A 12,413-nucleotide genomic window follows, 5' to 3' on the forward strand; every position below is an offset into this window, starting at 1 on the left:
AAGTACCTACCCTTCATAAGAAATCCCCTGTGCTGGGCTGGGGAGATGGCTCAGCAGTTAAGAGCACTGGCTGTTCTTCCTGAGGACTGAGGTTTGATTCCCAGGAGCCACCTCAGAGGGCTCACAGGAAACCTGACATTTTCTTCTGATCTCCCCAGACACTTGCACTGATATGTGCATATTCATATACATGAAATTGAAAGTATTTGTGTTTTGTTTTTCAAGACAGGGTTTCTCTGTGTAACTTTGGCTATCCTAGAACTCCTTCTGTAGACCAGGCAGGCCTCAAACTCATAGAGATCTGCCTGCCTCTTCCTTCTGAGTGGTGGGATTATAGGTGTGCGCCACCACCACTACCACCACTACCCAGCAATAAAAAATATTTTTAAAAAAAGAAATCTCATGTGCCAACTTCAAAACAGAAACACAAACTAGGAACAATTTCTCATAAAGCACTAATATCTATGACATCAGAAATCTGTTTTTTTGATGTTAGTCAAAGTAGTCATTTAGAAACAATCGATTTTCAAAAGAACACAGAGTACTTCTAAAAAGATTTATTACCAATACAGATTTCCTTTTTTAACTTCATGACTCACCAGCAAAATCCTCTAAAACTGGAAGTCTTTGTACTGTGGGAGATGGCCAGCTAGTCACTGCGCTGGTCCCCTGAGTGTCACTTGAAGAAGCTGCTGTGTCAACCTGTAACTAGGAACCTTTGAGAACCCAGTTCTCCTATTGATGGTGCCTCATCGAGAGTTGGGAGTTGAGCTGTGGGGCCCCGGGACCTCTCCTGTGCTAAGCTTCTAGACTAAGCCTGCATCATGGGGAGTAACAGTGGGTTGAGCCGGGGTCAGGGCAGTGCACTGGACCCTTGAATGGCAAGCCTGATTCCATAACCACAGCAACAAGAGCTGGTGCTTGTAGGCGTTGAGTGCTGCTAGAGGTCTTGCATTTATCACAAAAAAAAGAGACTCTGGAAAAGAAAATCGTTATTTATTAACAATTACTATTACTTGTTCTTGTGAGATAGGGTCTCCTGCAGTCAGATTCACCTTGAACTCCTGATCCTCCTGCCTCCACCTCTCCAGTGTTAGAATTACAGACATGTACCGCCACACCCTTATCTACCTGTCTATCTATTCATCCATCCATCCACCCACCCCCTACCTACCTATCTACCTACCTATCTGCCTATCTGTCTGTCTATTTTGATAGTCTCATGGAGCCAACGCTGGCCTCTGTCCTTGCTCTTGTATCCAAGGCTGGCCCTGAACTCCTGATTCTCCTTCCTCCTCCATCTCCCAAGTGCTAGGATCACAGATGTGCACCATCACACCCAGCTAGAGGTGTTTTCTTAAGATACCCTTACAAAGTTGCGGGTTTCCTTATGATATTTTCATACATACTTAGCTTTGGTTGATCCTACCCTCGCTCCCTCCTGTCCCCATCTCTGCAGCTCACAGTTTTCCCTTCCACTTTCATACCACCCTTTTAATATTCTCTGCTCCTTTCCCTTAACGCTTCTTTCCCCTTCTCCTGGTCCTATTCCATTCTCTGGCCTACACACACACACACACACACACACACACACACACACACACACACACACACACACAGACACACACACACACAGACACACACCACACACCATAAACTACGATCTGCATATGACAGAGAACATGCAATATTTGTTTTTCTGGAACTGGGTTACCTCACTTGATATAGTATTGTCCAGTCCCATCCACTTGTCTGCAAATTTCGTATTTTAAAAAAATATTTAATTTATGTATATATATGCGTGTCTACATGCAGGTATGTGCACCATGTGCATGTCTGTGCTCACAGAGGCCAGAAAAAGATGTCAGATCCCCTGAAACTGGAGTTACGGATGGTTGTGAGCTGCCACGTGGGTGCTGGGAACCAAACTTGGGTCCTCTGCAAGAGCAGTAAGTGCTCTTAACCACTGGGATATCTCTCTAGCCCCTCATCTTTTTATTGTGTATGTGTACCACACATCTAGATTGATTCCATCAGCAATGTGCAGCAGTGGACATGGATGTGCAAGTATCTGTAGCTGGATGTAGAGTCCTTTGGGTGTGTGCCCAGGAGTGTAGTCTTGTTTGTTCTAGTTCAGGTGTTTTGAAGAACTTCTGCATTGATTTCTATAGTGGTTGTACCAGTCTACACTCTCACCAACAGTAAATAGGGCTCCCCATCACCACATCCTCTCCAGGACTTGTTATCATTTGTTTTCTTGATACTGCTCATCCTGACAGGTGAGATGAAATTTCAAAGTAGTTAATTTTGCATTTCTGTGATGGCTAACGCTGTGGAACACTTTAGAAGTATTTATTGGACATTTGTATTTTTTGTTTGGAAACTCTCTGTTAAGCTGCTTAACCCATTTTTATTGGGTTCTTTGTTATTCTTTTAAGCTTTACTTGATTATTTTATGTTTATGAATACTTTGGCTGCATATATGTGTGTACACCATGTATGGTGCCTCGTGCCCTCAGAGGTCTGAGGAAGGCATTGGATCCCCTTGTAACTGGATTTACAAATAGCTGTAAGCTGCCCTGTGGGTGCTGGGAAGTGAGGCTGGGGCCTCTGCAAGAACAGTAAGTGCTCTTAACCGGTGGGCCAACTCTCCAGTCCTGGCTCTTTGATTTCTTAATCAGTGTTTCATGGTTTTTGTTTTTTGGTTGTTTTTTGTTTTTGTTTTTGTTTTATATTCTGGATATTAATCCTTTGTCAGATGTATAAGTTCTCTCCCTCCCTGTGGGCTGTTTATCTACTTGATAATGGTTCCCTTTGCTGTATAGAAGTTTTTTAATTTCCCAGGGTTCCATTTGTCAGTCATTGGCCTTACTTCCTGATAGAATCCCTTAAAGAGATGCTATTGGTGCATTAGAAATTACTTCCTTAAAAACAGTGGCTGGGACAAATAGCCAAATGAATGGAAACACATGAACTATGAACCAATGGCTGAGGGGTCCACACTGGATCAGGCCCTCCGAATGGGTGAGACAGTTGATTGGCTTGATCTGTTTGGGAGGCATCCAGGCAGTGGGACCAGATCTTGTGCTCATTGCATGAGTTGGCTGTTTGAAACCTGGGGCCTATGCAGGATTGTTTGGCTTGGCCTGGGAGGAGGGTACTAGACCTACCTGGACTGAGTCTACCAGGTTGACCTCAGTCTGTGGGGAAGGCTTTACCCTGGAGGAGATGGGAATGGGGGGGGGGGGGGGTGTTGGGGGGAAGGTGAGGGGGACGGGAGGGGGGAGAACAAGGGAATCCGTGACTGATATGTAGAACTGAATTGAATTGCAAAATAAATTAAAATAAATTAAAAAAAAAAAAAAAAAAAAACAGTGGCTGGTGGGCATGAAAGGGCGGGAGTGGAATGGCTGTTTGCTTGTGACTGTAGTCTGAGCTCTCCTGTCTGTGGGCACGCGAGGGGCCAGTCATGTGGCCCAGGATCTCTTCTGGTCACTACAGCAGAACGATATGTTGTTTTGTGGATTGGCTCAAGTTTTCCAAGAGTTCAAAAGCACAAAGCCCTGTCTTTCATAAGGCACTGGCCTGAACTGGCACAGCCTCTTGCTGGCTGAATTCTGTTGTGGGAGCCTGACGAAATGGCTCATGCCTGCAATCCCAGCACACTTGAGGCTGAAACAAGAGAACTGCCAGATTTCCAGAAGGTCAAGGCCTGGGCTACAAGCTCCTCTGATCTTCATTCTGTAGTTTCACCTAAACTTTCCTTACTGATGAGAGTAGAAAGAAAATTATTTAGAAAGAAAACTTGTCTACTAGCCTGTTTTCTTAACACTGCAAAGTCCAGCCCTGTTTAGGAAGTCCCATGCCCCATCCTGTCCTGCCCCATCCTGTCCTGCCCCACCCCACCTCTGCTGGAAAGTGCTCCCCTCTCCCCATCATGCACTTTCCCACTCCCAGATTTCATTTTCACTTCTGTATACAACCTTGACTCTAAGTCAGGCACTCAGGAGATTGAGGCAGGAGGCTTGCCATGAGCTTGAAGCCAACCTGGACTACAGAGTAAGTTCAAGTTAGTCTGGGCTATAAAGCAAGACTGACTCAAAGTTTTTTTTAAAATCCCATTTATAGCCGGGTGGTGGTGGCACATGCCTTAATCCCAGCACTCAAGGTGGGCAGATCTCTGTGAGTTCCAGGGCAGCCTGGTCTACGGAGTGAGTTCCAGGAGAGGCTCCAAAGCAACACAGAGAAACCGTGTGTGTGTGTGTGTGTGTGTGTGTGTGTGTGTGTGTGTGTGTGTGTGTGTGTGTAGAATCCCATTTATTGCCACAAAGTATGTAAAATCAAAATATTTGAAAAGAGTAGAGGAATAATAGGGTATTTAATAACAGCATCAAGATGATTCATTTGGAAAACAAAATAAAATTTGAAAATCAGGAGTGCTGACCTGTCATCCTAGCAGGAGAATCAGGCATTCGGGTTATCCTCAGCTACATATGTTGTTGAAGGCCAGCCTGGGCTACATGAGACTATTTGGGATTTACAGGCATGCACCACCAACCTCACTAATGAACTCACATATGAAATACACACACACACTTGTTTACAGGAAGGACGTGGTTTTCTGAGACAGTGTCTGACATAGCTCAGCCTGGTCTCAAAGTTGGTGTTGACTGGCACCGTAATAGGACCTAGAATCACCTAGAAGATGAGACTCCTCGAATGCCTGTGGGGGATTTCTTAATTCTGTTAATTATGTGGGATTGTTGTTGGGACTGTTCCCTGGACGGGACCCTGGACTGTGTAGAGAGGGGGTTGGATGGTAGCAAGTGTGCACTGCTCTCTTCTTCTGCCTGAGACTTAATGTGACCAGCTGCTTCAAGTTCCAGCTGCCTTGACTTCCCTTGCATGACTGCCCGACCTTCAGCCATGATCAGTCTTGTATCACAGCAGCAGAACACACACTAAGACAGCTCTCTGTCTTATAGATCAGGGTGTGAGCTCTCAGCTGCTGCTCCAGCACCATGCCTGCCATCTGCCATGTTCCCCGCCATGATGGCGATGGATTCCTATTCCTCTGGAACTGTAAGGCCCAAATAAACCCTTCCTTCTAAAAGTTGCTTTAGACATAGAAAAGAAATTAATGCAGTTTCTTATTAGGGGATGATCTTAAACTCCAGATCCTCCTTCCTCTACTTCTCAAGAGCAGACATTTTGGGCATGCCTGCCAAACCACCTTTTCTTTACATTTTCAATTAAAAAATTATTTTAGCCAGGTGGTGGTGGCACAGGCCTTAATCCCAGCACTAGGGAGGCAGAGGCAGGCAGATCTCTGAGTTTGAGGGCAGCATGGTCTACAAAGCAAGTTCCAGGATGGCCAGGGATACATAGAGAAACCCGGTCTTGAAAAACAAAACAAAACAAGAAACTATTTAATTTGTCTTAGTCAGCGCTATATTGCTGTGAAGAGACACCATGATGACCACAGCAACTCTTATGAAAGACAGCATTTAATTGGTGTTTGCTTACAGTTTCAGAGGTTTAGTCCATTATCATCATGGCAGGGAGCATGGTGGCGTGCAGACAGACATGGTACTGGACAGGCAGCTGAGAGTTCTCCATTCAGATCCACAGGCAGCAGGAAGAGAAAGACAGTGGGCATGGCTTAGGCTTTTGAAACGTCAAAACCCACCCCCTCACACACATCCTCAACAAGGCCACACCTATTCAAACAAGTCCACACCTCCTAATCCTTTTCAAGTAGTGACACTCTCTCATGACAAAGCATTCAAATATATGAGTGGGGGTGGGGAGAGGGGTGGTGCATATCTTTAATCCCAGCACTTGGGAGGTGGAGGCCGACAGATTTCTGTGAGTTTGAGGCCAGTCTGAGTTTCAGACAGCCAGAGCTGTTACACAGAGAAACCCTGTTTTCAAAAACTGTGTGTGTGTGTGTGTGTGTGTGTGTGTGTGTGTGTGTGTGTGTGAAACCCTGTTTTCAAAAACATTGTGTGTGTGTGTGTGTGTGTGTGCCTATGGGGGCCATTTTTGTTGTTTTGTTTTTGAGACAGGGTTTCTCTGTATAACCTCGGCTGTCCTAGAACTCACTCTGTAGACCAGGCTGGCCCCAAATTGACAGAGATCTGCTGTGGGATGTTCTGTATGGCAAACGTGTTGCTGATTAGTCAATAAATAAAACACTGATTGGCCATTGGCTAGGTAGGAAGTGTAGGCGGGACAAGGAGGAGAATAAAGCTGGGAAGTGGAAGGCTGAGTCAGAGAGACACTGCCAGCCGCCAAGATGACAAACAGCATGTGAAGATGCTGGTAAGCCACGAGCCACGTGGCAAGGTATAGATTTATAGAAATGGATTAATTTAAGCTGTAAGAACAGTTAGCAAGAAGCCTGCCACGGCCATACAATTTGTAAGCAAAATAAGTCTCTGTGTTTACTTGGTCAGGTTTGAGTGACTGTGGGCCAGGCAGGAAAACTCTAGCTACAAAGATCTGCCTCACAAGTGCTGGGATTAAAGGCATGTGCCATCACAGCCCAGCTATAGGGGACATTTTTATTCAAACCACTACAACGTCCCAGAACCACCTGCCTAGAAATAACATTGCCCCCAGTGGACTAAGCCCTCCCACATCAATCATTAGTCAAGAAAACGCCCCCACAGACCTGCCTACAGGCTAATCTAATGGACTTCGAAGACAGAGGAGGGAGGATCAGAGTTCAAGGTAATCCTCAGCTATTCTGAGCCAACCTGGGATACATGAGACCCTGTCTCAAAGTAAAATAATGTTCTGGGCCCAGGTACTCCCTCAATGACAGTCCCCCGCTCCTTTTTATAAAATTATTTTATAAGCATTACAAAATAATGAGTTTTAGATGACATTTTCATTCATGTGTAGCATTGTACTTGTTCGAATCAGCTCTCATTTTCTATAATTATCCTCAAACATGTTTTTGATTAGTTCCCCTGACACATTTTCCAGAGAAGTGCTTGCCAGATACTGAACCTTATTTGATTTGAGAATCTACATATGGCTCCTTTGTTTCATTTTTCTTTTAAACATTTTTTCACATTCGTGTGTGAGCATGCATGTGCATGCAAGTATGCACACACATGGGCCACCGTGTTCATGTGAAGGTCAGAGTACTCCTTGTACCACTTGGGTCTCAGGGATTGAACTCTGGTCACCAGGCTTGCTAGCAAGTGCCTTTATGGTAGAGTCATTTAACTGCTCTAGTTCCTCTGTTTTCACAAGAACAGAATCCAAACAAGACAGGTATCACATGTCAGATACTGGGGTAAGAACCTGATGGATTAGAGAAGTGGCAGAGAAGCAACCCATGACCTCCTCTCTCTCTCCTTCCTCAATCCAAAAGGGCCAAGAATCTTTCGAAGCCCCTCCCTACTACTTCTTGTGTCTCTCTATATGTCCTGGGTCCTCCAAAACCTCTATGGCTAATTCTGGTCCTCGGGCTCAAGGTAAACTTTATTGTCAGTGTCCGGAGTGTCAGGATGCAATCAAAATATCCCACAACACTGGGAGGTGGAGCAGGGAGACTGGGCTACATACAAAGATGCTTTCTCCAAAAGATTCAGTCAATTGATCTCTCAAGAAAGAAACAAAAATTGAAAAATAAAGAGAGCTTTTTTTTTTACTTTTAAGGTTTTATTTTTAATTTTTAATAAGTTGAGAATTTCAGAGTACTGTATTCATAATATTTACCCCCTCTCCCCTCCAACTCCTCCTGTGCCCCCAACTCCCTCTCAAATTCATATCTCTTCTTCTCTTTTGTTATTGTTACACATGCATAACTTACTGAGTTCATTTAGTGTTGCTTGATTGTACATATGTTCAAGACGGACCACTTGGACTGGATAACCCATCAGGGAACTCATTCATGCAAAAAAACCTGATTCTTCCTCCCTTGGCAGCCATTGATTGCCCCTGGTGATGTCTTGCTGAGCCAGTCATCATTATGGTTCATTGTAGCACGAATTGTTAGAAGGTCTTATTAATAAAAACAAACCCGGAGCCAGGTATTGGGGTGAACGCTGAAAGATCAGAGAAACAGAACCAGCCACAGGTAACCTCACCTCGACAATTCCTCAGCTGATCTCGTTGCCTCAAACTGGACGCCTCTGTGTCCTCATCTGAATGGATCTCAGCTGAACTGCTGCTCAAAAGTCTAAAAACTCAAAGGGGCTCTAGTTCCTGGTCCTCACACCTTATAAACCTTTCTGCTTCCTGCCATCACTTCCTGGGATTAAAAGTGTGTGTCACCATGCCTGACTGTTTCCAGTGTGTCTTTGAACTCACAGAGATCCAGACAGATCTCTGCCTTCGGAATGCTAGGATTAAAGGTGTGTGTGCCACCATTTTCTGGCCTCTATATCTAGTGGCTGTTCTGTTCTCTGACCCCAGATAAGTTTATTAGGGTGCACAATATATTGGGGAACACAATATCACCACAGTTCATAGGCTTTAGAGCTAGGTAGGATTACAGATTGTTTCTCTCGCTTGGCAGCTTGCATAGATAGCATCTTCAGATACTTCCTTGTGAAGTGAACATCTAGGTCAGTTCTAGTTCAGTTCCTCCAAGTCCTGTGTCTGAAATAGGTGGTATCTTCAGCAGGAGGGTCTTACCTTCAAGTTTTGGGAAGCAACCCAGGGCAACCAGCACCAGCCTGTATTGTTTAGGGATTCTCTTGGATTCCTGTGACTAACAACATGCTTGGCACTGGGGTTTTTCTTAGACAGTCTGTGGCTGTTTAGGGGAATATTATCACTCCTGTGGAGTAACTCCATTTAAATTATTTATTTTGGCTGGAGAGATGTCTCAGAGGTGTAGAGCACTTGCTGCTTTTCCAAAGGACCTACATTTGGTTCTCAGCATCCATGTTGGATGGCTCACAACGCCAGGAATCAGACACCTCTAGCTTTTGCAGGTAGCTGCACTCGCTTGCACATGTCCACATACCTAGACATAATTAAAAACAATAACAGTAAATCTTTTAAGGTACATGTGTGTATGTGTGTGTGTGCATACACACATGTGTATTTTTAAGTAAGCTTATAAAATAATGTTTCCCTGTGTGCTTAAAAATATCCTTAATGTTATTTATCTCTCCTCTCTGTCCCTCTCTTTCTGTATTACACCTGTCCCCATCCCCATTTGCTGCAAGCCGAAGGAAAATGTAATGGAATCCAGCTACTATCACAAAAGCTACTACTTAGAAAGGTCAAGGACTTTTCTGAAGGTCAAGCCTTGGCTTAAGAAGTTTTGGTGATATTTTAACTTTTGTACATATATTAGCCAATTCCTGTAATGATTTTCTTGTATGCTATGTATGCTTCCAAGAACTCCTAACAGTGTGTTTTATCTGAAATATCTATCAAGCAACCAAGGTCAAACGATCTCCTGAATTAAGGTAAATTAAACTCAGACCCTGCTTTCTTATACAGCTTTAGTGGTATTTATACTAATATTATAGACTCCTAACATTTACCTAACCACCTCTAGGAATGTCGTTTGAGCACATAAATTCCCGTTTTCTGATATATTAACCTGTTTTAGCTCTTAGTTGACCTCCTCCTTTATCACTCCCCTTTTGGGTTGTAAAAGCAAGCCTGACGGTCACTGCCTGAGGAAAACTCTTGTCTGCCTTTATGACACCATAAGAATTCAAGCCTGGCGACCTTGGTTTGGCTAGAGCACTGCTATTGCATGGGTATATAACTGCAAACCTCAGAGACAGAGAGAGGATCTTGACCGGACAGCCAGGGGGAAAACTAGAAGAATGAGATGGAAGATGGGGAAGAGCCAGATGGGGCAGAACTAAGATGAGAGAATTAAGATAGAGCATAGAAGGGACAGCAGATAAATGTAGAGAGAAATCAAGCAAGAAAGGAGCCAGGCATGAGAACAGAACTGAAGCTGTGTAGATAGAATTTTATCCCAGAGGAATAAAGTAGATGGACAAAGAAAGAGTTCGGTGTACTTAGATTATTTTCCTGCTGAATACCCCTGCTGTCAGTAGTGTCTCTTCTGGGCCCCTGGGAAGGAAACTAAAGAGGCTAGACCTCAAAAGTTCCTGAAACCCATTAAAGTCCCCATTTTCATATTCACAGCACCTGCACCCTACAGGCCCCTCTTGAAAGCTTGCTCTGTGGTCTTTTTCTATTTCCCTGGCTTCTAGGGTCACTCCAGGGTTTGAACTCAAACCTGAAGCCTCAGAAGAGAGATCCACAAATGTGGGGTTTGTCTTTCTGGGTCTGGATTACCTCACTATCATATTTTCTAGTGCCATCCATCTACCTGAAAAATGTCATGATTTTATTTTCTTTTACAGCTGAAGAATATTCCATTATGTATATGAACCACATTTTCATTTTCCATTCACCTATTGATGGAGGTTGTGGGGTGTTCACCAGAGACAACAGCTCAGACATGGATTTAAACCAGTAGAAAATCTTATTAGCAGGCCAGCAACTACACTGGGTACTTGGGATCTCAATTGTAATCCTGAGCCTTTCTCAGGGTGAGCTTTTAAGCACAAAAACCATGTTCTGGGTTGACTTGCTTAAGTTAACAAGAACAGTTAGCCAGAAGCAGGACTACAGAAGCCAAAAAACAAGGTTAGCACATTTTGAGACTTTCCCAGAACTATGGACTTTGATGGATTAGGTCTTTGTTTCATTTTTGGCAGGTGGTGCTGTCTACATTTCACAGCCTGAATGGCACTTCCATCATGGAGTCAGTTATGTTAAGGTCTTAGGGTCTACTAAGGTCTGGGGCCCTGTTACAGTGGACATCCAAGCTGTTTCCATTTCCTAGCTGTTGTGAACACAGCAGCAATGAGCAGGGCTGAGCAAGCATCTGTGGAGTAGGATGTCAAGTCCTTTGGGCAGCTGCCAAGGAGTGGTACAGCGGGGTCACGTGGTAGTTCTATTCTTAGTTCAAGAATGTACCACACTGATGTCCACAGTGGCTGCACACGTCTGAAACCCCACCAACAGTGAATGAGGACTCCTCTTTCCCTGCATCCCCTCCAGCACCTCTTGTCAGTTGTTTCTTGATTTCAGCTATTCTGACAAATGAGATGGAATCTCAAAGACTTTTAATTTGCATTTCCCTAATTGCTAAGGATGTTGAGCACCTCTTAAGGTATCTCTTAGCCATTTTTATTTCTTCTTTCGAGAATTCTCTGTTCAGGTGCCTTGTCCACTTTTTAATTGGGTTGTTTTCTTGACTCTGTGTTTTGAGTTCTTTGCATATTCTAGATATGACTCCTCCGTCAGCTTTATACAGCTGGCAACGGTTCTCTTCCATTCTGTGGGCTTCCTCTTCTCTTGATGGTTTCTTTGGCTGTACAGGAGCTTTTTAGTTTTATGAGGTCTCATTTGTCAATTATTGTCCTTAATTCCTGAGCAAATAAAGTCCTATCTATAAATTCCTTTCCTGCACTTGTATCTTGTAGGATGAGGTCTATGTTTTCTTCTAGAAGTTTCAGTGCTTTTGATAAGGTTTCACATTGAAGTTTTCCATCCATTTAGAGTTGATTTTTGTGCAGAGTAATAGATATGGGTATAATTTCATTTTTCTTCTCTATATGGACACCCAGTTTCCCCAGCAGCATTTGTTGAAGGTGCTTTCTTTTCCCTCATGTATATTCTTGGTATCTTTATCATGTATCAGATGGTGGGCTGCAGGTCTAACTCAGTGGTAAAGTATTTGTCTAACATGCACAAGGCCCTGGGTTTGCTCCCCAGTACTGAGAAACCTAGAGTATATTTCAGTCAAGTGTGGTAGCTCATGCCTGTAATCTCACCCTCCTGGAGGCTGAGGCAGGAAGATTGCTGCAAGTCTGAGAGCCAACAGGACTACATTGTAAGCCTGTGCCTCACAATTTTTTAAAAAATGTTTATGTGCATGAGTGTTTTTGCCTGCATGTAAGTATAAGCACCTGTGTATTCCTGGCATGTACACAGGTCAGAACAGGGGTCCAATACCCTGGAATTAGAGTTACAGGTGGTGGTGAGCCACCATCCATGTGGGTGCTGGGAACTGAATCCAGGTCCTCTGCAAGAGCAGTCAGTGCTCTTAACCTCTGAGCCATCTCTTAGTCCTTTGTCTTAGTTACTGTTCTAAGTGAAATAAAGAAATGCCCTGACCAAGGCAACTCTTACAAAAGAAAGCATTTAATTGGGGGCTGGCTTATAGTTTCAGAAGGTGAGTCCATGATCATCATGGCAGGAAGCATGGCAGCACACAGGCGTGGGGCTGAGAGCTTACAACCTGATCTACATGCAGGCAGAGAAAGACACTGGGCCTGGTGTGGGCTTTTGAATATTCAAAGCCCACCCTCAGTAACTTACCTCCTCCAATAAAGCCATACCTCCTC

Source organism: Peromyscus californicus, unplaced genomic scaffold, assembly GCF_007827085.1.
Source record: "Peromyscus californicus insignis strain IS unplaced genomic scaffold, ASM782708v3 Scaffold_5__1_contigs__length_169319896, whole genome shotgun sequence".
NCBI lineage: Eukaryota > Metazoa > Chordata > Mammalia > Rodentia > Cricetidae > Peromyscus > Peromyscus californicus.